Source organism: Bombus affinis, chromosome 7 (assembly GCF_024516045.1).
Source record: "Bombus affinis isolate iyBomAffi1 chromosome 7, iyBomAffi1.2, whole genome shotgun sequence".
NCBI lineage: Eukaryota > Metazoa > Arthropoda > Insecta > Hymenoptera > Apidae > Bombus > Bombus affinis.
Genome location: NC_066350.1, coordinates 2407413 through 2435201, shown reverse-complemented (window position 1 = coordinate 2435201; position 27789 = coordinate 2407413). Strand labels below are relative to the sequence as shown.

The 27789-nt window shown below is 40.3% G+C and overlaps 1 protein-coding gene across 10 annotated transcripts in view; it reads right to left on the bottom strand.

Annotated features, from left to right (window-relative positions):
* LOC126918331 (mucin-5AC-like) overlaps positions 1-27789 on the bottom strand; it is a 304827-nt gene that overhangs the window by 202902 nt on the left and 74136 nt on the right. Inside the window, exon 1 of one of the 10 annotated variants that reach the window (XM_050726098.1) lies at positions 5190-5287. The exons of 8 other annotated variants lie outside the window; for them this stretch is intronic. The gene's annotated coding sequence lies outside the window, so the exon portion shown is untranslated. Of the gene's footprint in view, positions 1-5189; positions 5288-27789 lie in introns of those variants that run through there. One more of the 10 variants, XM_050726097.1, reaches the window with a different exon arrangement.

Genomic DNA, 27789 nt, shown 5'->3' with positions numbered 1-27789 from the left:
ACGAATTTCTACGGGTTTTCCATCCCTCTCTTTATCTCGGTCGCTCGGTATCCCTGAACCTTGTCACTCTCTACTCGTCTGATTCGCGCACGCGTGCTTCCTGTTCCCCACTCTGGAAAGCTCGACGAGCAACTTTCCGGGAGGTAGCACGGGGAAAAGCTCCACGATCCACGCCTCCCACGGTAGGCTTACTTTCCTGTAACTTTTTGCCGTTGTTGCCGTCGACGTCGTCGTCGTCGTAGGTGGTCGTGGTCATACGTGCGCGCGCCCTGAGGAAAAACCTCTCTTCTCTCGACCGTGGCTGCCTCGAAAGAGCTTCCCTGCTCGCCAACCGCGTTTTTCCTCCTCCTTTTGCTTCTTTTGCCATCCGCTACCGCCTGCCCGTTCCCTCATCTACCTCTTTCACTATCTCTCTGTCTCTCTTTTTCTGGCTTTGCTCTTGCCCCTTTTTGTTTTTGGAAGCTTTTCTTTTTGTTCTTATTGTCGCTACGTTCTCAGCTATCACGAGCAATAAACGTCCCAGCTCGTGAAATTACCCGGTAGACAACGCCACAGGGAAAAGATTTCCATGGAAGTATAGAAACTGGGAGACAATGTGTTGACCAATGGAAATGAGAATTGTCCACCAGTTGTTTAGTTTTTTCGAGAATCAGAGATACCGATGGAAGAATGATGGAAACGATATTCGATCGATTTTAGGTGGATCGAAGATAAATAAATTTGGAGAAAAAAAATCAGAATTTTGCATAAGAATTTTGTTTAGAATCAGATTTTTCTACTTTCTACTCTCTACTAATAGAGCGTTTCCTGTAGGAAAATTTCTCCTCATAATCATCTGAAGTTCTATTCGAAAAGGTTGCCAATGTGCATTGACTTTCTCGTAGGGAAACGCAGATAAGCACCGGTTGTGGACGTACAATTATGCAAACACTGATCGAAAGTAGGAAAAATGCAGAAGAGAAATATGTTAATAGCCGAGAGTGAAATAAAACAACCGCCGGGACACTCGGGAAAGTTCAAAGTCTAAAGTTTGATCACCCCCCATTCCCCTGACCATATCGTCTATTACTACCCTCTCGTGAGACACTTCGTTATCTTTCTGAATCAACGATGTCACGTGGAAATGTCGCAACGTTTTATTCTACTGCAACAATTCCTTCTATTTAAAATAGTTCGTTTAAACTACTGTTCTATTATTAGTTTTATAAAACGTATTGAGAATTGTAGAAATCTCACTTTTTAAGATTTTTTTATAAGAAATTTACAACTTCAAAGGATAACATAGCTACAGTAAAATAGCTCAATACATAGTGTGGCATGTAGCATTTATTTTTTTATTTTGATTCGTAAATACTTCGCTACATAAAGTCGATGAATAAAGCAACGCTTGTTATTATGATAATTGATGACTCGTGACTTACTATGTCTTCATTCTTAATTTACATAGTATAGAAAATGTTTTAAATACTATAACAAAAAAAATATGCGTGTGTGCGCGCGCGCGCGTGTGTATGTGCAGGACCAGAAGAAAGCAACCGGCAACACGGGTAGCCCACAACTTATCATCAAAGTTAAGAATTTAACTTGGGCGTTATTTACTGCGGACCGAGTTACGAACTTCTGAGATCACTTAGGTCGCTAAGTTGCTCATTGTGTTTGAAGAATAACTTAGCCGAACTACAATGAGTCGAACTTTGAGCGAGTGGAACAGCGATACGCGTACACTCTTCCCGGAATGACGAATGGAAGCCTAGAGACATAGCTAGCTGCACGCTCCTTAAATCCTTTTGTTGCATCACTTTCTAAATAACAACCTGAGCAACTTCGGAAAATTTAATTTCACTGGTCAAACACGATCGTACCTGTTCGCAGTTTGGAAACCGAAATAGAAAAAATGAGCCAGATTCAATACGCGAACCTTTTCTGTGGACGATTGTATTATGTTTCAACCCTCTGACCAATTAATTCCATGAAATGCACGATATTTTCTCGGCGATTGGGGCGCGAAAACACTGGGAAGCTGAAGATACATTTTTCAAAAACGCTCGGAAATCAATTCCGTCGAGCATTAATAGACCTGCTGGTTTTTAAAAAATTGCTGCTGGCTCGGATTGGAATGAAACTTTTGGAGGCATTCAACGATCGTCGAAATATTTATCCTGGTATATAACGCGTTTGATATCAGAAAGAATAGAACGTGTTTCGTATAATATTTTAGTAATTCGTTTTGTATTTGTTATCATTGTATATTATAGAAATACAAATTACACAAATCTGGGATTACAGTATAATTATTATAAGCAATTCCCTGTGATTTAACACGAGCAACAAAAACGAACCATAATCAGCCACGTGAGGAAATATTCGAATTCCTTCAACAACACCGACGTAGTTTGGAAACTAAAAGAAACGAGTACAGTTTCACCGTCGTACTTAACGATCTAGGTTAATACTTCTCGCAACTTTTCGGGATTTCAACGGTCCGTGAGGAAAGAATACCAACGTGAGCGCCATAGTTGTTGAAACCAACCGCGTGGCTTAAACGTATAGATAGTTTTAAACGTTTGAATAATTTCTGGTAAACCACAAAGTTCATAAAAAATAATACCATTTTTGTTGCTTAGATTGAATACTTTTAAAACATAATCATTGCATCTTGGTAATTTAAAGACAATTTAAGAAAGGTACATTTAAAAATTAGCGTTTCGATGAATCTCACTCTTACAATATACAACAATTTTATTCTCTTTCCTAAAACACCAGACATCGAGAGATTAAATATATAATTATCACAAATGCAGCAGTATGGGGTAACCGATAGCCAGTAATATTTTGTAAAAATATAAGACCATTCACGAAAGACAAGGAATCGGAATTCGAAATTCTATAAGGAAGTGACTGATCCAATTTTCGAGGGCCATTTACAGTGAACTCTCGAGGTTAGCTACCAGACAAGACGAAATATGGCTAGATATAAGAAGGCAAACACAAACGACACGTGTAGATATCCATACGTATTTGTACGTAAATACGGGAACTCATAGCGTTAGCTACTAGTGTAAACACCAAAGACAAAAGAAACGGAGAGAGATAGAGGCACAGAGAGAGCATATATCTGTCCACCGTATATCTATCGCGGGGGAGAGAACGATGATCCCTGCTGGTCCGAGATATAGATCCATAGATTTGTTTTCTATCTCTGGCCATCCTTTCTATCGCCTTCAGGCGTCGAAGAAGTTCTTCGGGAAATCAAACTCGCAGATCTCCATTCGGAAATTTTTCCTTTGTCTCAAGAACCAACATCACTGTCGATTTTGTGGTGAAAGGAAAGCTTTCTGGAAGGTGACGGTTTGAGATCGAGGTTTGCATTTCAATTGATAAGAAAAAACGTTTTAAATGAACGGCTTAAATGAATCGATGAGTTAGTTGATAAAATTAACAAAATGGAAAATGATCTTGTTTTAAAAGACATACGTTAGGTTTTTGATATAATGATCATAAAGGCTACAAGTGATGATTGAATCTATTTTGTAGATAATAAGAATTTTTTGGAAAAAGAATCATACTTTCTTTGAAGCTCTGTTTTTGTTATCGATCCTTACTTTAATATTATTAAAATGAACATACACAGGGGAGATTTGTCACCACGCTGCACAAACATTTCAATTGGCACATCAAATATTCTATCAAATATTAAACTTATCAACGAGGAATTCAGATTAACATACCAAGAAAGACAGACATCAAAATACATAATGTCGAAAATGTCCGACAAGAATAACTGTCGCATATCGTTAAGGCGATTCTGGAATATTATAGGGATAAGGGATGACGAGATCGAAGGGTAAGAAAAGGACTGTCGACGGTCTTCTATCGATGCTCGGCATCACGATATTAATTGACGCAAGAAATTAGGTCCGCGATCCCTGGGAATGATTGATCGCGTAATGAGAAATCCCTAATAATGACCCTGCCGTTTTGGGGTAGGAAGAACGACGTAGGGCGGGGGATGGAAAGGTATTAAGAAACGACATTAGATTATAATTTATATTAAAATCTGTGCAAGGAGATAAAGAGAGGAGACACCCGCCAACGGTCGATCTCAACCCTTCGGCATTGGCGTAACGCCCGTCTCTAAGACAATGAGGATCGGCGTTAAACTTCTTGGAAAGGTGCAGGATCTTTGAATATACAACGCTTCGAGCTTTCTATGAAAATAGAAAATATTCAGTAACTTCGAGTTTACTACAGAATTCAAAACATCTAATAAATAATACCTAACTCCTAAAGGTATATTCTTATTTATTACTCTTTCATTTCAAGTAAAGGAACATATTTTAGTTCTACTTTACGTAATATACTCTGTATATAATATTTTCTTAAATCTTTCCAAAATAATAATTATCATGTGTACAGGATACCGTACTTGCGGAAGAGTATTTACGCTATTTGCTCCTATGCTAATAATAAAAGTATTTATTGAACATTTTGAAATCATGTTAACAAAACCATGACGATAAATTATACGAGAACGTATAAGTGAAACAGAAGCTGGACCAATGATCGATCTAGGATCGCAAAAGAGGCATTTTAATTAGGCTTTACGCCTATGGAAAATAATCAAGGAGAGAGGCCAAGGGACGCTTTATGGCGGAGAAGAGAAAGAGAAGACGAACGTGGATCGCATGGAGCAGGCAGCGCGGCATAGTATTATACTGATGTAAAGATAGGGTAGGGGCAGCATGCTTAGATGTAATGGGGCAGAACTTCGGATTTATTCCAGTTACGACATTAAGCATGCAACAATATATGTTCCTAGTAATGTTATGTTGAATCTGTTGAACTATCCATTAAGAATTAAATTCAGTTAGTTTAAAGTCAGTTTAAAGTTATATAACTTCGTGACCCATATTTTCTATTTTATACGTTGAACACCTTTAACTCTTTCAGTGACATAGGGTCTTACTTTCTAAAACCTTATTTATAAAATCTATAATACTTCACTATATAAAATAATAGAAAAACTGAAATAAGGATATCTACGTAAACGCAACAACAGGAAAATATTATATGTACATCATATACGTGGATAAATGAATAGAAAATAATTAAAATTTGGTGCACCGAAGAAACTCGACATGCATCGAAAATATTAAATTCTATATCGTATTACGATTATCGACTAATACCTTAACGATTCCCAGTTTCTACACAGCACCGAACAAGTCAGAACTACTACAACCGACCCGTTCAAAGCGGACTAACGATTCACCCCGTTCTTCGGTTTGCCGTTACGTCGAGTCCAGCAGGTAGCGTTATCGACAAGACAGGAAGCGGAGATACTAAAAATACGCACAGCAGGTTTGAACGGCACCAAGACAAATATGTGTCAGACCAACGTGTTACACTTTCCCTGGTGGCATCTCATTCCCCACATCACAGAGCGTATGAGAGGTGAAAGGAGGAGAAAGAGAGATAGAGAAGAGCAACTAACGGTTTAGATTCTGTAACGAGCACCAGTTCTCGGGGATCCCTCGTAGCCGATAATAAAATGCATGATTTACCTTTCCGTTTGCTCGAGCGGGTTGCGAAGCGCGCGTACGGCGCACGAAAGCGCAGCTATGGCAGCAATAGCGGCACGCCAAGCAAGAGAAATACACAACACGCTTTCATGCTAGAGAGGGAAAAACGCTGAAGGAAGGAGAGAAGAGAATACAACCCTCTTTACTCAACGGCACGACACGTTACGAAAGGCGACCCGCATTACATACGAGCGACAGGACGACGCCATGAATTATAAAATGACGGTAAAAGCGAAAGTTTCCAGCGGTTTCGCGGATACTGAAGAGAAGGATAGAGACGAGAGAAGGCCACCAGTAACGTACAGGTCTGAAGCAGACTGTCAGCCAGCAAACCGACCAACCAGCCAGCCTCCTTCTAATTTAATGAAATAGCGAAGGGTTAGGCTCCTAGCAGATGAAGCACCGAGCAAATGTTTAGGCAAAGTAGCCGGTCTACATGACGTGCTCGCGAATGTGGAAGTGCAACGTTTACACGTTCAACCACGTCTTGTCGTATCGCCCTGCTCGAATTCAGCTCCCGCAACTACCTGTCTCTTCTTTCCTTTTCGTCCCTTCTACGTCCCCCTATTTCCCTTCGCGTTTCTCTTCGTTTCTCCTAGTGGTGTAGTAGTGAGTGTTACAGCGACAGTAACGCTAGACATTGCATCTATCCTCATCCATTCTTCGGGTTCTGGTCTTTGAACGCGTGTCTTACTCTTCGTTGGACACAAGTGTCTTCCTTCGTCGCATGGGAGGAATCGATTAAAATGGATGTGAAACGGTTTTTGGCGATAGTGATGCTGATGGCAGGGATGCTACGAGTCAGCCATGCTTCCTCGACAACCTATCCCACTGCCTCCGAGCGACGAACATGCAAATTCAGAACCGGTTACGCGAGCATTTTCACATCCGGAATGACGCGGTAACGAGAGAAATCCAACGAGACGTCTCCTGGATAATTTCCTTTCTGGGACGGATGAGAATGTTCCGCGCCCGCTTGTACGATTGTTCTCGCCACAGTAGAGTTGGGTATTCTTCGACATTCGAGTTAGGATTTTTATCATTTTATTAAATATATTCGTTACTATACTTCTTTTTTGTTTTGAGATTTTATGAGCTCAATCTGTCCATAATCTACTACAATCGAAGATTAGAATAAAAAGACTTTAAAATTTAAAGAAATAATACAAAGTATATGTAAAATTATGAACTTTCTTGACAGTATCACACTGTGGCGATCGAATTCGTCAAACTATCGTCTTTCTCCAAGATTCTTAAAACCTCTCCATTACCTCCATCTCCCTAAAACAGGTAGTCTATATGTCTGCATGGACAATAATAAAACGGGAAGCACCAATGACCATCAGGGAAGCATCGATATCTGATGGCAAAAACCACAGAAAAGTGTCGGTCATCGTGGATGCTTGTATGGATCCAGCTTGAAGCAAGAGTCACAGTGGGAATCCTCGCGATATCGTCGCGAAGGTCCGACGAGGCGACGATGGAAACGAATAGAGAGGATGTCGGACGATGGTAGCAATCTGGAGGTATTCCCCGGACAGTGAGGCGCGTGACACGGGGGTGAGAAGGCGCGATGACTATGCGATAGGCAAAGAGAGTGTCAGGCCTGAAGGAGTGTGAGGAAGCTTTGGTGGAAAGAGAAAGAGAGGAAGTACGAGGGGGAGACAGAGAGAGAGAAAGAGTGAGGTGGCGCAGTCGTGATTACAGTGCCGTGTATTCAAATGGTCAGTCGGACCCACACCAATCACAACGAGCAGCACCCCCGAGCATCCCCGATACCCTTGTCTAATGCCACAGGGACTAACGCCGATGTACAGGACAAATAGCGAAAGAGGGTTTGTGTGCGTGTGCCTACGCACCGATGCCGGCATCCTCTCCTCACACGTCGAATCGAGAAATGGTAATATGCAACTTGGCCGACAAGCTTCCCTCCGTCGACTGGAAAATTCGAAGGACCTCCCTAGAGATCGGCCTGCGAACGTTGCAGGACATCGAAAGACCCCGAGTCCTGTCCTTTCGTAATAACCGCAGCCTGTGCCGCGTGAACGTTCGTTCTCCCATTGAAAGACGCGCTAACGTGTTTCACGCGTATTGCGAATTTACTCCGCCGAAATTACATGTCATCGTGTCCATTCTGCCAAGATTCCTTAATTCTGAGTCGAGTTTACGTGGGTCGAGTTGGCGTGGTTCGTCAAGGTTTAGTGAAATGACTATAACCGTTCGAAGCAGGAGATTGTAGTCTGGGAGGTATTGTAGAATGTTTGAGTGAATGTAAATTCGTAAATTGTAGTATGAAACTTTGATCTTGTCGATATATGACATAATTTATACGACTTATACAAGAGAATAATTCAGACTTGTTTTTCAGCTAGTATCTAGCTTACTAACTACTTAGAAACAAATATTTTACGGAACTTCTTAGTCTTAATACGTAAGACCTTGATTACAGTGGGTATGTGTCCTGGCTTCCTTCCAAAATCTTCAATGTCAATGGTGATTGTTTATCCAACCGTATAGAGAATCAGTGATTTTGTAACCTCGGATCACGATAATTTCAAATCCTTACATATCTGATTCTTGATAATAACTCGAATATTATATAGTCTCTTAGATCTCGAGTCTTTTATCATCAAATTCACTTAAAGCGTGGTTTACGAATACTTCGCACTCGACAAACATTATGTAAATTCAGCGATCATCGAACGCGAAAGATAACCTCCTTGTCGACAGGCGTGATAACTTGCGGTAGGTAGACATGTAGGAAGACGAGAAGGAAGTGGAGAAGATGGCGAGAGGTCGTAGGACGACCCTAGTTAGTCCCGGGTCTATGAATCGTTAATGCTAATCAGGATCGCCAGGACCGTGTGCTATGGACTAGGTGACGTCAGCCCTTCGTCAGAGATATGGCTACGACGAAAGGGACTTGATCAATTAACCCCTCGCGATATTGATAAACCCTGAAAGGAACCCGCGAAATCCTCTGTGGTCATACCTAGTCGATCAATGCGTGTTGAACTCATTAAGGATCCTGCTAGGGATTGATCGTGAGATGCAGATTAGAGATGTGCAATTGTTAAAAAATGCGTAGAACATTTGATCTGTCTTTGTAACGGAAACGCAAAAAAGTTTATGATAAAAATGTTTTCGATGAAAAGTTTGTTGTTTTTCAGACGGGATGACAATGCATTTGTAACATTCTTACTCGAGAAAGTATCAGAAAGTTTTATTAAATGCTGTTCTTCGAGAATGAAAAATAACGCGAGGCATTCATAAAATGTAATAACAATCATAAAATTAAATACATATTAAATTAAACGCGAATTCAGTAGAATATGTCAACGAATAATCAAACCAAACTTATACATTCCTCGTACAACAAGCTAGTATTATAAATAAGCATCCATGAAACAATCATATTCTCTAACCTGCTAACGCTCTACAAATTTCATTGGAGCGACAAAAACAGCGAACCGGCATTTTATCCATTATCTCGTCAAGCTAGCAAACCGATCTTGTAATCGAGCCGAGGGGTGGCGAAGCCAAGGATACCAGGAGTAGATTAGTAGAAAATCATTTCCCTTTCTCGAGACTCAGCAGAATCTGCGATACCATAGAACAAACATTTCGTGAAGGGGTGGCAGGGAGATCGGCGTTCCGTTCCACCCTCGTCCAGTTTAGCCGCGACGTCGACGCCACATGGGCCAGATAGCAAGTGTGCCTTATCTGCCAACGAGAATATAAATTTCCAGGAAAGCCCGGCAATACGTTAGAACGTAGGCACGCACGTACGCCGATCTGCCATCTCCCATTAGCTAACTCGTGTGTTTGCTCGTCACTTGACCGAAGATTAACGCTCGTCGTCGAGGAATCGATCGCCAAACGAATAGTGAACGAGCATGCAGGCACACGTACACGGATTTTCCACGAACCTATGTCGAGAGGTTACGACACCTCCAGCTTGACCATCGTCAGATTTATGGTCGCGTTATAGTAAAATTTGCCTGTTCTCGATCGTTCCCCCGATTAATCAGACAAACAGGTTTCGATCTAAGGTAAAACATGACCGCGAAACGCACGATCACCGTGAGTCGGAGTTCGCGGGATTTTCTTCGAGACGTCTTAATTACGGCTACCCCCGTGGATCGAAGTTTCCAAGGTTTCCAGCAAGTTTCCCGACCAAAGTTTCCGCACACAGACCAACGTATGCAAGGTTAGGTTTAAGTTCAATCTCATTGACTCGACCGCAGCGAACGCTGTTTTGGGACGCGGACCTCTATGTACCTTGATTCAACGCGGTTGATCCCTACGCGGAATTGTCAGAGATCGAAAAAGGATCCGGATCCCAGGGATCGAATTTCACCGATCATTTTGATACGTTATCGTTAGTTTTCCTTGAAAATTAAAATATTGCGCGTGATCGTCCATTTCAAATATATTTTACCATAAAATCTATAATCGTATAATCGTATACAATACGCATACAAAGTAGATGTTGAATCTGTGCTGAGTTTCGATATTGGGAATTCCTAATGAGACGAGTACGAGGATTCTAGCCATGAATTTTGAAACTAGTTCTGGACGATAAACTATGTCATGTCGATAGCAACAGATCCACGATGAACGATATAAAGTTTCATCTTCATATATATATATTTATAGTTTATAGGTAATATAGGCTATCATCTAAAAATATCTGGACATATTATTTTTTACAGGATCTAACATAATTACAGATTTACGAATAAAAAGATTCCTATATCTTAGGATATTATAATATAAAGCAAATATATCGTAGCATCTTCGAAATTTCTCGAAACTTTACTCAAAAACCCAAAACCAACTTTGTTTTAAACTCTGAACGAACCATATATTTTTTATTTTCCTCGACAATTACAGCATAGCAAACAGTCCGCGCCGTTATTTCTATCTTCTATGTTGTACGAAAGTTCAAAATATAAATAAACAGCAGTCTTGACCAACTCAACGTCGATGAGTTTTATGGACTAACGAATACGATATATCGAATTCCACAATGAGAACGGAAAAACAGGAGAATGAAGTTGGAGTAATCGGCCCGGGTCTGTCGGTTATTGTGCACGCGAAAATGACTGCCAAAATGAAGCCGAATAGCCGGCAGCGATTTTTGTCGGTTATTCAGTTATTAGTTCCATTCAGTGAACCGGACTCGTGTTCGACCCGTTAGACGCTCTCTCCGCTTTCAGGTTATCGATGCCCTATTGTTTAGCGGATGGAATCCGCAGGGCTTCGTTCGACGGCTGCAAGTGTAATGCAAGATTCGTTCGTTCCCATGGTTTTATGGAAACAGTGGCAGGTGAAATTACTTCTAATTAAACTGCCAGAAATATTTAATTTCTTATATTGATTTGATCAAGGAGAGTAATAAGGATTCCATAATTATTCAAAGAGTACGTATACCGAAGAATGTAAAGATACTATTTCTGTAAAGATATCTAAGAAAAAATCGACTCCACTTTACTGCTCAATTTATGTCTTGAAATTGCAGTAATTGTTGTAATAATACATTTGTTATTTATAATTAAGAATACATTGTTGTAATAATACATTTATTATTTATAATTAAGAATAAATAACGGCCTGCAAGAATTTTTCTAAACGATATTTAGTTACAGTATTTTGGTATTAATACGAATGTTTTTAAAATTTACTCAATGCATTAACGCCATCGTTACAATTCGAAATAATGCCATGTAAGAAATGAAACATGGTATGACGTACAGTTGGACTTCTCCCACTAGCAACTATCACACGTCGATCGATAGGAGAAACGATAAATTTGAAGAAATCTCGGTAAGAATGTGACGGCTGAACGATAACAAGAGGATGATCTCGAGATAAGAGCAGTGGCATTAATTGAGATTCTAGATAGAGCGTGGTCGTTGGCACAGCGTGTCTGGATAACGATCGCTGGACAATGACAATGCTGACCGCATTTGGCTTTCATCGGCGCGAGTGATCGTTCCGGAAGCCTTCGAATCGAAAAGAAAAAATTGAATGTACGCGATCATCTTTCAAACAAAAAGAAAGAAAATAATAATTATAATAAAATTAAAGAAAATAAAAATGAAATACCTGATTACGGTATCGGTATTTACCCAATCTAACTAAAACTTCACAAAAAACGAGAAAGAATTACGTCGAATGAATTAAATACAAAGAGGGCTAGTAAACCCGACTCTAAAACGGGGGGTGTTTTTAATAGGACATCTCAGCATCCGAACCGCGTGCTGCCCTCGGACGACAGGGAAGAGAAGCTAGATACTCGGTTCCTTTATGATTTTAAACAAGAAATTACAATATCTTAAACGTTTCTTGATGCAAATTATGCATTTCCATGACCCCTAATCATTATACGACGAAGAGCATTCGACTAATTATTGTAAAGTAGGCATCGCAAGCACTAATACGCATTTTTCGAAGATTCTAAGTTATAAAGAATTCCACAGAATATAATTTTGCAGCAATTCAATATATTTTACGTAGTTACAACACAAGATTCAGAGAAACATTGTAGGTTGGAATACGTGAAATACCTATAGAGATTTAAATAAAAGTGTGGCCGTGTTTGTTTAAAGTTATGACAGTGTGTATAAACTGAATGGATCAGTTAGGGAAACATCTGCACGTAAATTGCACGTAATCAAAGCGCAGAATTATTTCGAGCGGATTTTAATTGGAAATTCCACGGGAGCCGATTTTGCACGAGCGATTAATCGATCGATAAGAGCTAATTGTTACGTGCCCGGTGCGCGAGCACCCTTAAAAGCTAGAGGGTGGTGAAGGTGCCAGGCTTGGCAGCTCGATATGCATTGGCATTACGTGCAATTATACACGTAACGTTGAATGCGTTTCGATTATATCTGTTGCAACATCTCGTTGAATGAACCGGAGATAATACATGATTTTCTGCTCACTCGAGATTTGATAATTCCAAATCGATGCTGCGCTTTAATATTAATTCAATATTTATGTAATTGAATAAATAAAAGTATTATTACATTCGGCATCTATGAAATATCGCGTGTACAATATGGTTTCATTGCTACTTAATAGATTTCTAGTCTTCGATAGAATCACGTGTTTCTAGCCAGACACTACGTAGTTTATTTATTACGATTATTGATTTCCACTTCTAAAATAAATAATCTTTATTCTTATAAGTCAACTATCTTCTCAAATTGTACAGGTATAATACGATCGTTATAACATACCTTATGTATTCCAGACAGCGTCCCTCCAATTTTTCAGTTACCAAATAACTCTCACGTACTCCATAACCCGAATAATAACGTCGTACAGCAACAACGCGATAGAGGGTACAATAACATTAAGCGTCAAAGAACAGGCAGCTCGCGAAGCTGCCAGCGAGTTTGTCTAATAAATTTCGCAGGGCGGATATATTCAGGTAACGGAAGGCTATTACAAGGCGATATCTATCGAAGTTGGGTGGACGGGAGGGCCGCCTAGAGAGAAATAAAGAGCGATTGCCTCGGTAAATCAGAGCCACCCCTACCGTCAGCCCCGAACCACCCCGTGGTGCTCGAGTCGGGCCACCTTCTCTCCGGTTGCCGTGCTGCATACCAGCCACGAAACGAAGAACACGAAGAACATACGTATCGGAACATTAGCAGACCTTTGTCGTACCTGAAGGTCTCTTTTCCTCGCGTCCATTTCAACCCATTCGAAACGACACCACCGCGACGAGCCGTATCGTTCCACGCACTCACCCCACCGCGCGCGGCAAGTATTTCCCGAACAGCGATAAAGCAGCGCAATGCGTCATCCGGCCGTGGAAATAAATTGTCCTCGAACACGAGCGGAATCTTCCCGTGCTTATTTTTACCGGCCGCTAACTCGAGGATTTCGGAAATCGCTCTTTCCGCGGCAGTTCCTCGAGAACTACCGACGAGACAGTTTAATTTCGTCGGAGGAATTTCCACAGCTACGATCGTTCGATTTCATGGTTCAATATTATAGTAAAAGGGATTAGTTTTGGGGAATGTAACGTATCCGAGGTGTGCGTGAAGTTTAGAATATGTTTACAGACTAGTTTAAGAGTTATGTGCTGTGATAATTTGAGAAAGTGTGAAGAAATTTGTATTAATTTTGTGTAACGGTTAGAGTGAAAAATGATTCGATTATTACAAATTTCTCTAATTTAATAGTATCTAGGTAACACATTGGTAATTAAAGGGCTGTAGGATGATTATATTTGTGCCAATATTAATTATGTAAACTCCTATATCGTAGAAATATCGTTATATATAGTTGTGATAAAGAAGTAGAGAATTATAATGTATAATATAATAATATTACAACCTCCACTTACTTGAAATCGAGTATAATTTATAAACGTGTAAGGAAAGATTCATTGTATCCCCGAGGAACTTTCGGAGCGAGCACACGACCGGAAGCGTGACCAATAATTTTTCGAATGATCCAAATTTCTCTTGGGACCGACCAAAATATACACGGTCGTGCATGTTGCCGACGCAATACGTGACAGAGTTGTTTAGAACGGGAAGAATGAACATGCGCGCGCCATGATCAAGCTTTTTGGCCGTATCACATCCAAACCTTGCTCACGTAATAATAAATCGACTGATTACCGTCGATAAGAACCGCAAAGATACGGCGTTATCTCGTGGTGCTAGAGCGTGGGTGTTTTATACACAATTTATTGGTTAAGCAATTTGTAAGGGACCCAGGAAGGCAGCAGAATTGAGCATCGATACTGATAACTGATGACTTGTAACCCTAATTAATGTTTTGGTACCGTAAATTATTTTACGAGACATTGAATATTCTACATATACCTTCATACACACCGTTCCCATTTTTTTTTGTGGTAACAAAATTGTGAATCCGTTGATTACGACTTTTGCCTTTAAAAGAAAGGGGATATTAGAAAAAGTGAACGTTCGGTATTGAAGTCGAGCCAGATACGGAACGTGCATGTCAGATGTCAAAGGAAGCTTGAAAAAAGGATACCATGCGACAACGTAACTTTAAAAAGTTTCCGTCACAGACGGTAAGCAGTGGACGGTAACAGACAAGTTGACAGCGAAGCTAAGTGAATGAGGAATCTTTCTACTTGCTCCGTATGGGTCACAATATTTTGTGAACAAAAAGAAATACGTCAATAATCTCGACTCAAATTTATTACTTTTAGAATTACTTTTTGTAATAAAATAATAAATTTTAATACAAAGAAGGAGACCCAATTTCTAGAGAGACACTCCATTTTTACTTATAGAAGCACTTGCACGTTGATCGGCCGAGGGCAGAGAAATCCCGTTAAATTTACCTTTCGAGTTTAATCTCTGATCACAGTTTTCTAAGCGTCTATCCCGTGGATTGTCGTCGGTGATAGCAGCGTAGATCCGAAGCGTCGAAATTTCCACGGAATATTCAGACCGCCGCGCGTCGCATCGCATGAGTAGAACTTCGAAATTATAAACTCGTCAGGCATTTACGTGGAACGATTAAAGCTAGCTCGCAACGCTATCGTATGGATCACCGTAAGAAGAACGGTACGGAGAACGTAAGCAAAGGAGAAAGACGGAAGAATATTTGTGAGCGTGTGCACGCGGTTTACACTAAAGCTAAGCCCGTGATACTCGCGCCACGCACGTTCTCCCTATGACTCTCTTCCTTCCATCTTTGACATGGCGATAGCATTTTCTAATTTTATTAATCATTTAAAATTACATCGAAAATTATAATATAATAAAATATATCCACATAGTTTTTTTAATTTTATCATTACAATCGAATAATCGATGAAAGTGTAGAATTTATATTGATAATATGATCTAAATTTGACCTTCGAAATAACGAATCTGTTAATAAGTTTCCTGCTCTTCCAAAACATTCCACTTATTTCTTTTCTTTTTTTTTATAATTTCTTATAAGCACTTTATTTTTCTATCTCCTTTCATTTTTCTTCGCTATCCTGATTCACATATGTTGCAGACAATTTATCAAAAGAGCACGACGTAGTAACGGTTTATTCATGCACGGGGATCAACTGCGGATTTCCCGTACAGCGAGCTTGCAAGCTCAAGGAATTACGCACGTGGACGATACTTTAACGAGTCGCTATCCTGCGGTCAGGATTCGGATTTCTCGGGATTGTTAAAAGCCACGTTAATGCCTGGTTCATTGTTCACTGGCCGCCCTTTTTTCCCGAAAATTTGACAAGGGTCAACGGGAACTTGTTGCTTACAATTCAACAGCTAACTTCGTTGGAGAACTGCTTGATTATGTATCATGAACGATCTCTTTGCCTCAGACTGTGAAACATTTTACGTCCAGATTATGGATTCAATACAGAATTTAATGCCTAGATGGTGTTCATTAATTGTTTTTTAATAATAGAAGATTCTTATGTTAATTTTTAAGTCGAAGACTGTACCATTGTAATTTATTGGTTGCATTGTTCGTGAAGAAATTGTACCTTAATCCCAAATATGTTATATTGAAAATTTAATTGTTTAATCTTCATAGGAACAGAAACAGTACAAAACCATAGCGAAGAAACGATCCAGCATTTCCGCAAGAAAAGTGTCTTAATTCAAGTGATCCCAGTAATTCTTCATGAGACATATAAAAGGCACTAATTATTGCAGGAAAATATATTTCGAAAACGTATTCCAAGAACAACCTTAAAGTCGAACAGCAATATAAGAACAAAGAATATATTCGTCCCGAAAAGATCCAGGATTTATGAGTCACGATTCTCGTTCGCCGGGTATCCAGATCGATTTCGCGAGGAAGAGAAAGGGAGCCATCGCAGTGTAGAAAGCATCCCTTCTTTCGTGGCAAACACGGACTATGACTTTCCTGCGACGTGGCTGCAAAACTTTTCCGAATATCGGATTGACGTATCGCCTCGAAAATAGCACGACGAGTAAACAACCGATACGTATTCGCATTACACGAAACATCCCGAGGGATGTCCGCCTTCTGACTGCATCCGTGCGTTCCGATGGCGACGGCCACGAAAACACACATGAAATGAAGGCTAAAGCATGGACAAAGCAACATGCGATCAAAAAGGAAACAAGGAAGGATTCTTGTAACTGCTGTGGATATGGAATGGAAATTTTATACGTAACATTCGCTTTTTTAAAGGAGAACTCTTGACACCTAACGATTGATAGGTGATTTATTATTGGATGATCTACTATTGAGACAGTTTATTATAGTTTACCATTTGTAACAATAATTCTAATCATAATTCTCAGAAAAAAATCGTATAAAATAAATTTGTTAAAAAAAAGGATTAAAAGTACTAAATATACTTTTTGATGTGATGATCTGCCATGTAATAATTAAATCTCAACAATTACCTATATCAATTACGGTATAAAAACTGGTGCAGAAGATATCAGAAGACAACGCAACATTCTTTAAAACGATACGCAGAAGTTAGACATTTCGAGGAGCGTTCAAAACACAGGGAACAAGTTCAAAATGAAACTTACCGGGATAACGTGGCTTTGAACTTTGTTTTACCCTGCTCAATAAGTCGATTTCAACCTGCTGACGTAAAAACTGCGAAAGTTCAGCTCCAGTTTCTTTGGCCCCGTTAAACAAGTTCGCGCAGAGCGGTCACAACCTACTTGCTTGTAAGAAGAGACACCGTGGTTGCCAACAATTGAAGCGAAGAACGATAAAAAAAAAAGCAGGGAAAAGGAGGAAAGACGAGTTTAAAAAAAAGTAAAAACAGAAGAAAGAAAGTTTCGCTTAAGGTCACGTGACGGAGCGTTTAATCGCGAGTCGTCACCATCGCAGCTATGTACGCAAAATATTCGAGTTAGGGAAAATATGCCTTCGAAACTTCTATCCCCGCCCCCCGTCGCGCTCTTGCATTGAAACTCATAGTTCAGTGTTCTGCTGAATGTATTCAAAGTAAACTACTACCAGGTCACCGGTAAGTCTCCGAACTATCACGCAGATTCAATGTCAGCGGAATAAATTTCCTAAGTCTTGTAGTTTAATGAAACGGGGAACTATCGGCACCGAAACAGAAAGTGAGAAACTTTGTCAGAATATGTACAAATCTGTGCGATAAAAAATAAATTATTCTTTTTAAATACATATAAATATGTAACAAAGTTTGAATATCTGTACATAAAAAGAGATTACTTCGCACGTTTAAATTAATACTATGAGTGAAATTGTATAAGTCGTGAACTACAAATCATAATGGCAATATTACTTTTCTAGCGCAGCAAGGTTGATAATAAAATACGTAAAGTTTTACAAGTGAAAATTGTGCAATAAAATAACGGAACAAATAAAATTGTCACTTATACAGAAATACACAAGCAACTGTACTAATTTAATGTAAAAGGCCTTGGTGATAAAAAATTTACTTAGAGAATATTTTATGTAAAGACAGAAAAAACATACAGTTCGAATGGCAATAGGTCGAGTCTCCTCTTCATGTTACCAATAAACTGCTCGTAAACAGGTTGAAAGTACGTTTGTAATGGCTTCTTTAGGAAAATTGCTAGCGAATTCGTTGGAATTGCGTGTGAGGATTTTACGAGCCATTTGAATATGATGAATCGCGAATTTAATAACCGTCGACAGCATTCTTCCGTTTCTCCTCCCTTTTTCTCGCCTTTATCCTCCTAACATTAAAGCTCTTCGAAAAATAAACTTATTAGCTTTTAGGAAGTATTCCAATTGGACAATCGAAGGATTCAATAAAAATCTGATAATTCATTGGGTAGTTCGAACGCCAAAATATTGGAATAAAATATATATTAATCTGTTATAAATTCGTCATAAAGGCTGGATAACGTGAGAAAATCGAGACATTTCACAGTAACAATGAGGTAACGACATTTACAGCCACTTTTCCGAATGCATCTCACCGTATTACTATACTTGTCAGGTTTAAATTAGTCATACAAATTTCACTAGGGTCATGGATGAAAGCCAATCAAATCACCGATCGTAGACGCTTAATTCCTCGTTGAAACTTTTGTACGAGCTCTAAAATCTCTACCATTTTCGATTCTGATTTCAACGATGTCGCTAAAAAAGTTGGCGATGAAATTACTCACAACGAAAGAATCACCCACTGAAAGTTTAGAAAAAAGAGACGAAAATATTTCAATTACCAACACCACATTTAATTCTTCACTTTAACTCTTTACCACTTACTATCATTTAATTTTCACCTATCATAAATCAACGATCGGTTGTTTATCGTGTGATCTAATAATTACAACTATCTAAAATTAAACTACTCGCAATCAGTCAACGTTCTCGAAACATTTTCACTCGGTCCATTATAAAAAGCTTCTCTAGTGGAGCAACGCAAGCTATTGCAGTCGTAAATATCACCCTTCCAATCTCTTTTCATCTCTCCAACATTCATAATCGTCGTCCTGTCTAATGTACTCGTTCTTCGTTCAGTGGCCTCTACACAACATGGGCATCAGAAAAATTGCCAGCCGCCAGCAGTGGCGTATTAAGAAAAGGGCGGGAGAGGTTGACCGCATTAGTTCCGGCTCGTGTGTATAGAAGAGAAAGTGGCAGTAAAGGGCCGACTAATCATAAAGGACGCAGGAACGAAGTGAATTAATCAATGGATTAAACGCGAACTACGTGGAATACGTGGGGAGGGTGCGGTGGACGTGCTGCGGGGAGACGAAAACGCTTCTACGGGGGTGGCGTAACCCTGACATCTCTCGTTTGTCACACAAATAACCGAGCATTTGGCGGGAATGTAGCTACGAGTCTCCGCTCGATGGACAAACTCCACGAAGGATGACGAATTCCTATGGGATCCGCCGGCAACCTTCCTGGCGTCTCGCTATTTCACCGAGAATTCCAGCACGTCTGACCAAAACGCGAGAAGTAACGGCGAAGAAGTCGGCTGCCTTGCGATTCCGGCCCACCAAGTTCTTGGAGAAATTGGGTGACATCATTTGGACGTTTCGAGATGGGTTACATTTGTTTCGGTGGAAGTCGCGTTAAAGATGAATAAATTATAGATACGTCGGTGTGGTTGCTCGTAATATAGCACTTCGCGTATACAGTAAATTCATTGGTAAAAATTCGGAATTCCGAAAAGGTACTGCTAACTTCATTCTTCGATTACTTCAATCAAAACTTCCACTTTTTATATTATCGATAGAAAAATTTGTACCAAAAGTTATTTATATAAAAATTTGGCTCCACTGTCGCAATTAATAATCTAACGAATTACATCGATGTTCCTCGCTAGGCGTGAATAAAAATTTACATTATTGTTGCATTGATGCAATATTTCATTGATTACAACGTTGCATTGATGCAATATTTCATTCGCACTTTTCCTTTCGATGAATTTATATTACCAAATTCTGCTTTGAGAAATTCGAAGGATTTGCGACGAAAAAACTAGCATCACCAGCATGGACATAAATCTTTGCGGCGGTTTAAGGTACCCAAATCAATTTCACGGGATGACAAGGGAGAAGTTGCGCATGATTAGTCCCGGAGGAATATCGCTCTTGCGGTTGATTCAGGGTTTGGTAGTACGAATGCCGATACCTCACCTTGTCGCGTTCCCGGCTATGGAAGAAACAGAGAAGACAGAGACAAGAACAGAAAGACCGACAGAGAGAGGAAGACCGAAGAGTGGAACAGGGGGAAGGAGAAGAGAGGAGAATTCAATATGAAGCAACACCACAACGTATCAAACATCCGTCGGTCCTCATCTTCCTCGTCTCTTATACCGAAGATTGTCAAGATACGTTCATATAAGAGACATCCGCAGCCACACACACTCGTCTACGAGCGAAGACGGCTCGGTGGCTCTTTGATGGTAAAGTTTTCCATCCGGCAAACATCAGTCCACGGAAATGGATCGAGCTTCTCGCACCACGAAGAACCAAACATGCCAGGAAGTTAACTTTAATCGCGGAAAAAGGAAATGGGCGGGACATCCGGATCGAAAGGGTAGTTTTTGACAATGCGAGACGGATTGAATTTCATTGACTGAAATGTTCGCTAGGATTTTTACAAGAAAGGAAAGGAACTTCCACTCTGTTATCGTATGCTCTGGAATAGAGGATTCTGTTTCTTTTCGATGAATGTATTTAATGAAATGGCGTTGGTCGATAGTGAATGGTACTTTTGTACTTTATTTAATAAATTTATACGTTCTTACGTTTACTGATGCAAGAATATATCTATCCACTGCATCACGTCTAGAAAAAATGGGAAATACGAGTACTAGTTTCACGATAACAGAGTTTATTAATCAATTCATTTACCAACTTTTTTAAAAAAAAACTGCTTCAGAACTCCATGATATTCTTGACACAGTGATGAAACGACATAGGAAGCTTTCATTATCAGGAACGATGGAGTCGTGATAACAATGATATCGAGTACGGTAGCGAATACTGGCAACCGACAACAAGGAGAACGTCCGGGAAGACAAGGGCCGCCTAATGGCAGTAATGGTTAATAACCTTCGAATCTATCCATGCTAATGACCGATGCCCTCTCCAGTCAGAAACCACTTGTACCTAATACGCTTAATACTCGGGCCAACTTGGCACTCAAGCCAAGTTCAGAGCTCGACTTGTACAAGGTGAGTCTAGCTCTCGAGTGCCAGGAAGACACGCGTCACATTACCTATCCAAGCGCTAACGCTACAGACAGCCCCACGATTTGCAGGCCAGATAACGAAACCAGACAAGGAACCAAGGGAAAAGCGCAAGAACGTTAGGGAGCGAAGAGACGTTGAGGATGAAAACGGGACAAAGAAGCCGATAATGACGCCATCTAGCCTGCGTCGCAAAACTTTCTAGGAGTTTTAATACACCAGCGACGAGGTCGAAGCCTTCCTTCGACTTGGTTCGATGAAATAAAGGCCGTCTCGCTTATTCCGACGACGATTCTTTTTGTCCTAGAGTCGTGTTCGCGTGGAAGAGGATTAAAGGTCGATTGTTGAGAGGCTGTTCGTCGTATTGATTGATCGAAAGGAAGAATCTGGATTTAGAAAGTTTGTAACGAGACATAAATGTATCTCCAAGGGGAGAAAAGATTGCGGTAATGAGGCTCTATGAAATAATCCGACTGTAGATTTAAAGAGTGTTAATTGCAAGATCCGTAGCTGTGAAACGATAATGATAAATAATGGTAATTTCTTTCGGTTTTGATAAAAAGTAAAATTGCGGTTACACTGTCGCCATACAGTACCATTTTTTACACTGTCTCGGCTAGCTTGCGTTACCTAAGCACCACCCTAAAAATTTCAAGAATGCTACTCCATCTTGACTATACATGCTTGACAGATTACCCTACAAACTTCTCCATTAAGTGCAACATTATAAACGATGCACGAAAGATGCGCCAGGAAGCCACTCTGTTGTATAAAGTTCAAACGTTTTTCATTCACCATAGCCAACGAAACAAACGACACGATCCTTGAAATGGATTTCAACCGATTCAAGATTCCACCGATCCGTCTTTCCGACTCCATTTTTATCTCGGAGAAACACGTTTTCCGATCGCGACGAATAAGAGGATTTTTAAAGACGGAGTCAAGAGGACCGTCGAATGTCATGAGGTCGTGAAATGAAAGGAAATTATTGAGCTAATTGCTGATAAGTTGTTAGGCGAAACACTTGAATCGAAGGTGATGGTGGCAACCAGAAGGAAAGACCAAAAGGAGGGGACTGGTGTGCCACAACAATCGGCCAGAAGGAGAATTTTTCCTCTTTCCTGCGACCTGGCGAGACCCTCTCCCGTTTTCCGCCTCTCCAGACGGAAATATGCGAAGCCGTGTGCGGCGAAAAGCTTGGACGCTTAATTGGACAAAGCCCCAACCTTACTTGGTGAGGGCCGGGACGCAATATGCCAAAAAAAAAGAAAGAGGAGAGGTACAGGGGGAAAGGAAAAAAATGAATCACTTCTCGCAGGAACTGGGGGTGCGTACGAGTGGATGACAGTCCGCGCGTAAAAGTTGTCTAGGGGATGGTACAAGAATTAACAGCCCGGTCAAAAAGCAAGTTTCTGGATGAGGATGGAAACTTAAAGTTCAAGTCGTCTGTCATCGTTCGACTTTCTCCTACGCGACCACTTTCAGAGATCGAAAGCGCAATTACACGACCAATTAATTGCGAGAAATAGATCGAGTTACGGAATAAATTAAGAATGTTATGCGGTTTTCGGATTTGTGGTCATTTTTGAATGATACTGTCATAGATGATAGATTTTCGCGATTACGCATACGTAAATGATCAGTTAAGCCACTCAGAAGCTACATGAATCAAGTTTACAAATTAAAAAGTACTTAAAGTACAAAGAAGTGAACACTGAATATACTACACTATACCATACAACAACTGCATTTCGTGCCGTAATGTTATGAGAAAGAAAAGATAAATGAAAATGAAACGTAAGCAATTGTCGAAAGCCTAAATAAAGCTAAGCATAAGACAAACAACGAAGGCGAGAAGTTGGCGGATATATCTATACTTCCTCATTTTCCTTCTGCCATGTCTCAAGCCCGCTTGAAAGTTGGCGCGCCATTAAGGTACTCTATTTGCACTGTCGGCAGCCACGTCGTTTGATATTAATGTTTTTCTTGCGATGTGTTTCGTGTGCCGGTAATTACCGGAGCAAATAGCTGACGTGAAAGAGAGACGGGAAGTAATAAAGAAACGTGACACGAAGCTACGACCGAAGAATCAACGTTTCCCGAACGGTGAATTAATTCAGCAGAATAACAACCGAAGTCGAAAGTGATGTAACTTAACCCCCATTCGATATAATATAAGAACAACTTTTATATATCAGAATTGACGTTAACATGACAAATGTTGTACGAGATAGTATTCGCAGTATAATAGAAGATGACTTCTAATAATATGAAGATAAATTAATAATACGAAAAACTACACGAGAGAAACTTACTTTTGTAATTATTTGTTACTAATTGAAGTATTTAGAAAATATACCGTAAATTTCTGTAATTATTTTTACTCCTGTTAACAAATTTTATGCTGTATTTTCAACCATTTTCTATCATGACAAATGCTCTGTTTAAACTTCCATTCGTATTTCAAACCATTTACCCTCGTTACCCCGAACTCATTCCGAAAAAAGCGAACGAAATAAAATACAATTATAACGCAAAGTCCATCGAATCTAGAAAGCAGTTAAACGGCCAGCAATCAGAGCCGCGTTTACGCGATTTTTCCGGCGTGAAAATTAATTTTCAACGAAACGCGCGTGGTGTCCCTCGGCGACGAGCGTTATTATCCCGTTCCAGCATGTTATGTTATTTCGAAAACGGGAAAGGCAGAAGCGAGGAGCAAATCTGCCGACCAACCGGCGCGTCTCGCAATGCTCGCTCATTTGTCTCGTAGCGACTAATGAAATTATAGCCACCGGTCTGGCACGGTCATTTCTTCGGGCTATCTTCTTCCTCGCAAACTCCTTGTTCTCTCCCTGTTACTCTCCACCGCGTTCCTGTTCTATTGTTACACTTGATCGCGAGCGAGAAACAAGGACACAGAAGGAAAGGAGCGTCTGGTCGAAGGAGCGGGGCTTTCCCGAAGGAATAGGAAGGAAAATTGCGGGGAAACTTGTTTCGCGGATATCTCTTTGAGCACTTCTCGCAGATGACGGGAGACAACGGCCGATATTGCGACGCTCGTCCAGCGAAGCCTCGTTCGAACAAGAGAATCGCGTTATGGCGCAACGTCGAGGTGAAGAGGCCAAGGGAAAAATCAGTGCTCGTTGGATATTGCAAATGAAATCAGCTAAAAATACAGCTAAGAAGCTGTAAAAAATAATTATAAGGAATTAAGACTGAAAGATTTAGATTTGATCATTTTAGGTTCGTGAAAGTTTTTGAAGCTTCTCGCTTTTACAAATTCTTGGGGAATTTATTGGTACTCATAATAAGTTACAAGGTAATAAATATAAATCTTATATATCACTCTGAATAACATAAAAAGTAACATGTAACGGAACTTTCGACGTAATTTCCACAACTTATATTACAAGCCTCCATCCTCGGATTACCAAAACGTTCCATCATAGCATTTGCCACCCCAATGGAGTTCAGGTAGGAAAAAAATTTATATTAGCATCCCCAGCGGTTTATCAAGATATGTTAATTCAACATGTATATAGCAGGCCCTTCGATGATACTAGGAGCGGCACTTAAACGAAAGGTTAACCTGCCGTTCGTAGGCCAGGCATATCCCCGAATCCAGTTATCAGCTAATGAAAAGAAGAGCGGCTGCTCAATCTGCTCTGTTCACAGTGGCTCATAACGGCCTCTAAGATCAGGGGTGGCACGGCAAGCTTGCCCCGGGAACGGCTTATCTCGCTCAGGATTTTTTAAGATTAGCCTCCTGTGTCGTATTAAGCAAGGACCGTTTAAGCTCACTTGTACGGATTGGGGATGCCGACCCCTGAATATCTCCACAACCTTTTTTTTCTTCAACCTCGCCCCCCTCCCCCGAGAAGCATCATGGTGCACGTAAATAGCTACTTGTCGGATCATTTTGAAAACCTGCATGCAGCTCCACCACCACGTGGAAATCAAGTCTCTCGTGGAATAGCATTATGGTGAAAAATTGAAGATGAAATCGATATGAACTCTCTTTAAACGGTCTCCGAGGAATTGGAAGCTAAGAAGTGCACAGGGGAGTCTTTATGATCTGCATTCTAATCTTACAGGAAATAAATTAAGTACCACGTATTTACAACGGAAATTTTCCATCGAAAGATCAGACGTATTCCCGTTTAAAGGGAAGTTATACCGTGTACCTAAGCATAAAACGAACCTCGTGAATTGCCCTCGATGAAAACAACGATATTTCCAAAGAGAGCACGATCTTAAGACATTGAACGATTTCCTCTGTTTGGCGAGGCGTTTCCGCGAAACATTAATATTATTATTTCAACGATTGAGCACGGCTCGTAGCGGACTCGTTTATTTTTCTTTCGCTTTCCAGCATGAACGCCGTGAACGGGTTTCTATCATCCCCCTACTGGCCGGCCCTCCGCCACTTTCATCCGTTCGTGGCAAACGGTTTTTCCCGCAATTTCCTCGGGACTGCTTGTTACGCAAGTTTTCCACCCCAATTGACTGCCCCCTCCTCGGCCAGATTATTTTTATAATTTTTCTTGGCGCCCGCCCTCTCGTCATGGGAGCAACCCTTTGGCCGCCTTGAAGCGAGACAAGGCTCACCCCTCGTACGGCCCTGCACCTGCTCGCCGTTAATTTTTATTAGGCGAGCGAATGACGCGGGAGCACCTCCACCTCGATTAACAAAGCTGTCTGTAAGGTCTCCTTGCCTCGTATAAGGCGTTTTAATTACATCGGCCGACGAGGAAACTTTTTTCATTTTCACGGGGTGAAGTCGCTTTAAAAAATTCAGAGGAATTAATCTATTTATGAAAACATGCCTGCACGTATTGAAAGCAGGACGTTCACGTTGAATATTGTCTACGTTCCTCCTACCCCTGCAATTTCACTGAATACAGAACGTATGTAACATTCTGATTTAGGGTAAATCGTAGTAAAGTTTTAATGCGAAATATGGAAGAACGTGTGCTTCTTCATCTCACAACGTAATCTTCCTTTTTGCTGTGGCTTTCATTTTATTACGTATGTTGGCGCTTTTGCAGCCTCATATTGCTTTTAGTGTTTTCATTTCTTCTTCGTAAAACGTTTATTAAACGTTTATTAAATGTTCATCACGAAATTATAATTGTAATCATACGTTGCATTTTTTTTGTAGTTATAATCTCGTTCTCTCCACAGCTTTAATACAGTTATAGTGTTATATAGATATAGTTATAGTACAGTTTCTCAAGATACCTTACTGACTATGAACCAATTGAGTAAAATATCAAATTTCATATTTGTCAAGCTGCTTTCAACCTGATGAATGTATAATAAAATTACAAACTACCCTTAATTACGATTTTAAAAGGCGTGAACCATATAAAAATGTTCCTAAATTAGCATGAAACCATTACACCTTTGATTATAATACAGTATTAGAATTAATAATTATATTGGAATTAATTTCGATCAGTAACAGGTTCGCCAATTACAGTTTTACCTTTCTTGTGCAGTCGAAATCTGAACCCTGGAAGCGATCCCGCGATGCGAATGAGGGCAAGCAGGCATGTAGAACAATAAAGTAATCAGAGGAGCTTTTCAAATCGAGCGCCCAGGAGAAGGGGCGCGTTCACGAAAAACTCCGCAGAGGTTTAAAATGTGGGCAACCACTCGAGGCTTGGTAGGGTGAGAGAACGTCGAGAGTTCCTACATTTTACGAACCATTGTACACGCTCCTTCCGCATCGAAAGAATTTTAATATTTGCCAATTTAGCCGGCGTCCGAGAGGTAAAGAGCCGAGCTACCCTCGGCGCGATAACCACATCAAGGCGCCTCCGTCGGTTCAACTTTTGCCTTTGCATCGGTCAGCTTGCACACCGGCCGAAGAAAGAACGGAAACGAACTCCCACGAAATAGCCGAGCCCCCGGAATCAACCGCGGCCCCGGAAATAATAAAAGGAATCCGCCAGCCTACGGGAAACGATCGCCTTTCGCGTCGAATTAAACGCGAAGACTCACGCATCCTGTTTTTACCAACTATTTCTCCTGTCTGCGTTATTCGCGTGGAAATTCCGCGAATGTTTCCGAAACTGAAATCGAAATACGCGAATCTGTAATTTTAAGCAGCGTTATAGAGCAATCTGTAAGAAGATGCTGTAAATCGATTTATATTGTAATATAATGGTTAAGCCCGTTTTGCCAGTTATTGTACGTTACTACTTATCTTGTTTAATAAAACTGTCCAATCTGTCTAACCACGTCGTACTTACATTGTGCAGTATAACTATTTAATATGTCTGAGCAAGAATTAGGCATTACTGCTTATATCCTATAACGAAATTGTTGGATTTGTCTGAACGGTTACTAGGTTACTCTTCTACTTACATCTTCTTAATATAATAATATGAAATAATACTAGCACATAGCAGTAATTAATCAATTAATAAATATCAAAATTTAAGCAAATATATTCCTGATAATCTTCTTATACTACTACTGAGTACCATAGTCTCTTTTTCAACATAATTTTCAAATTAAAAACTACTGTTCACCATCGTA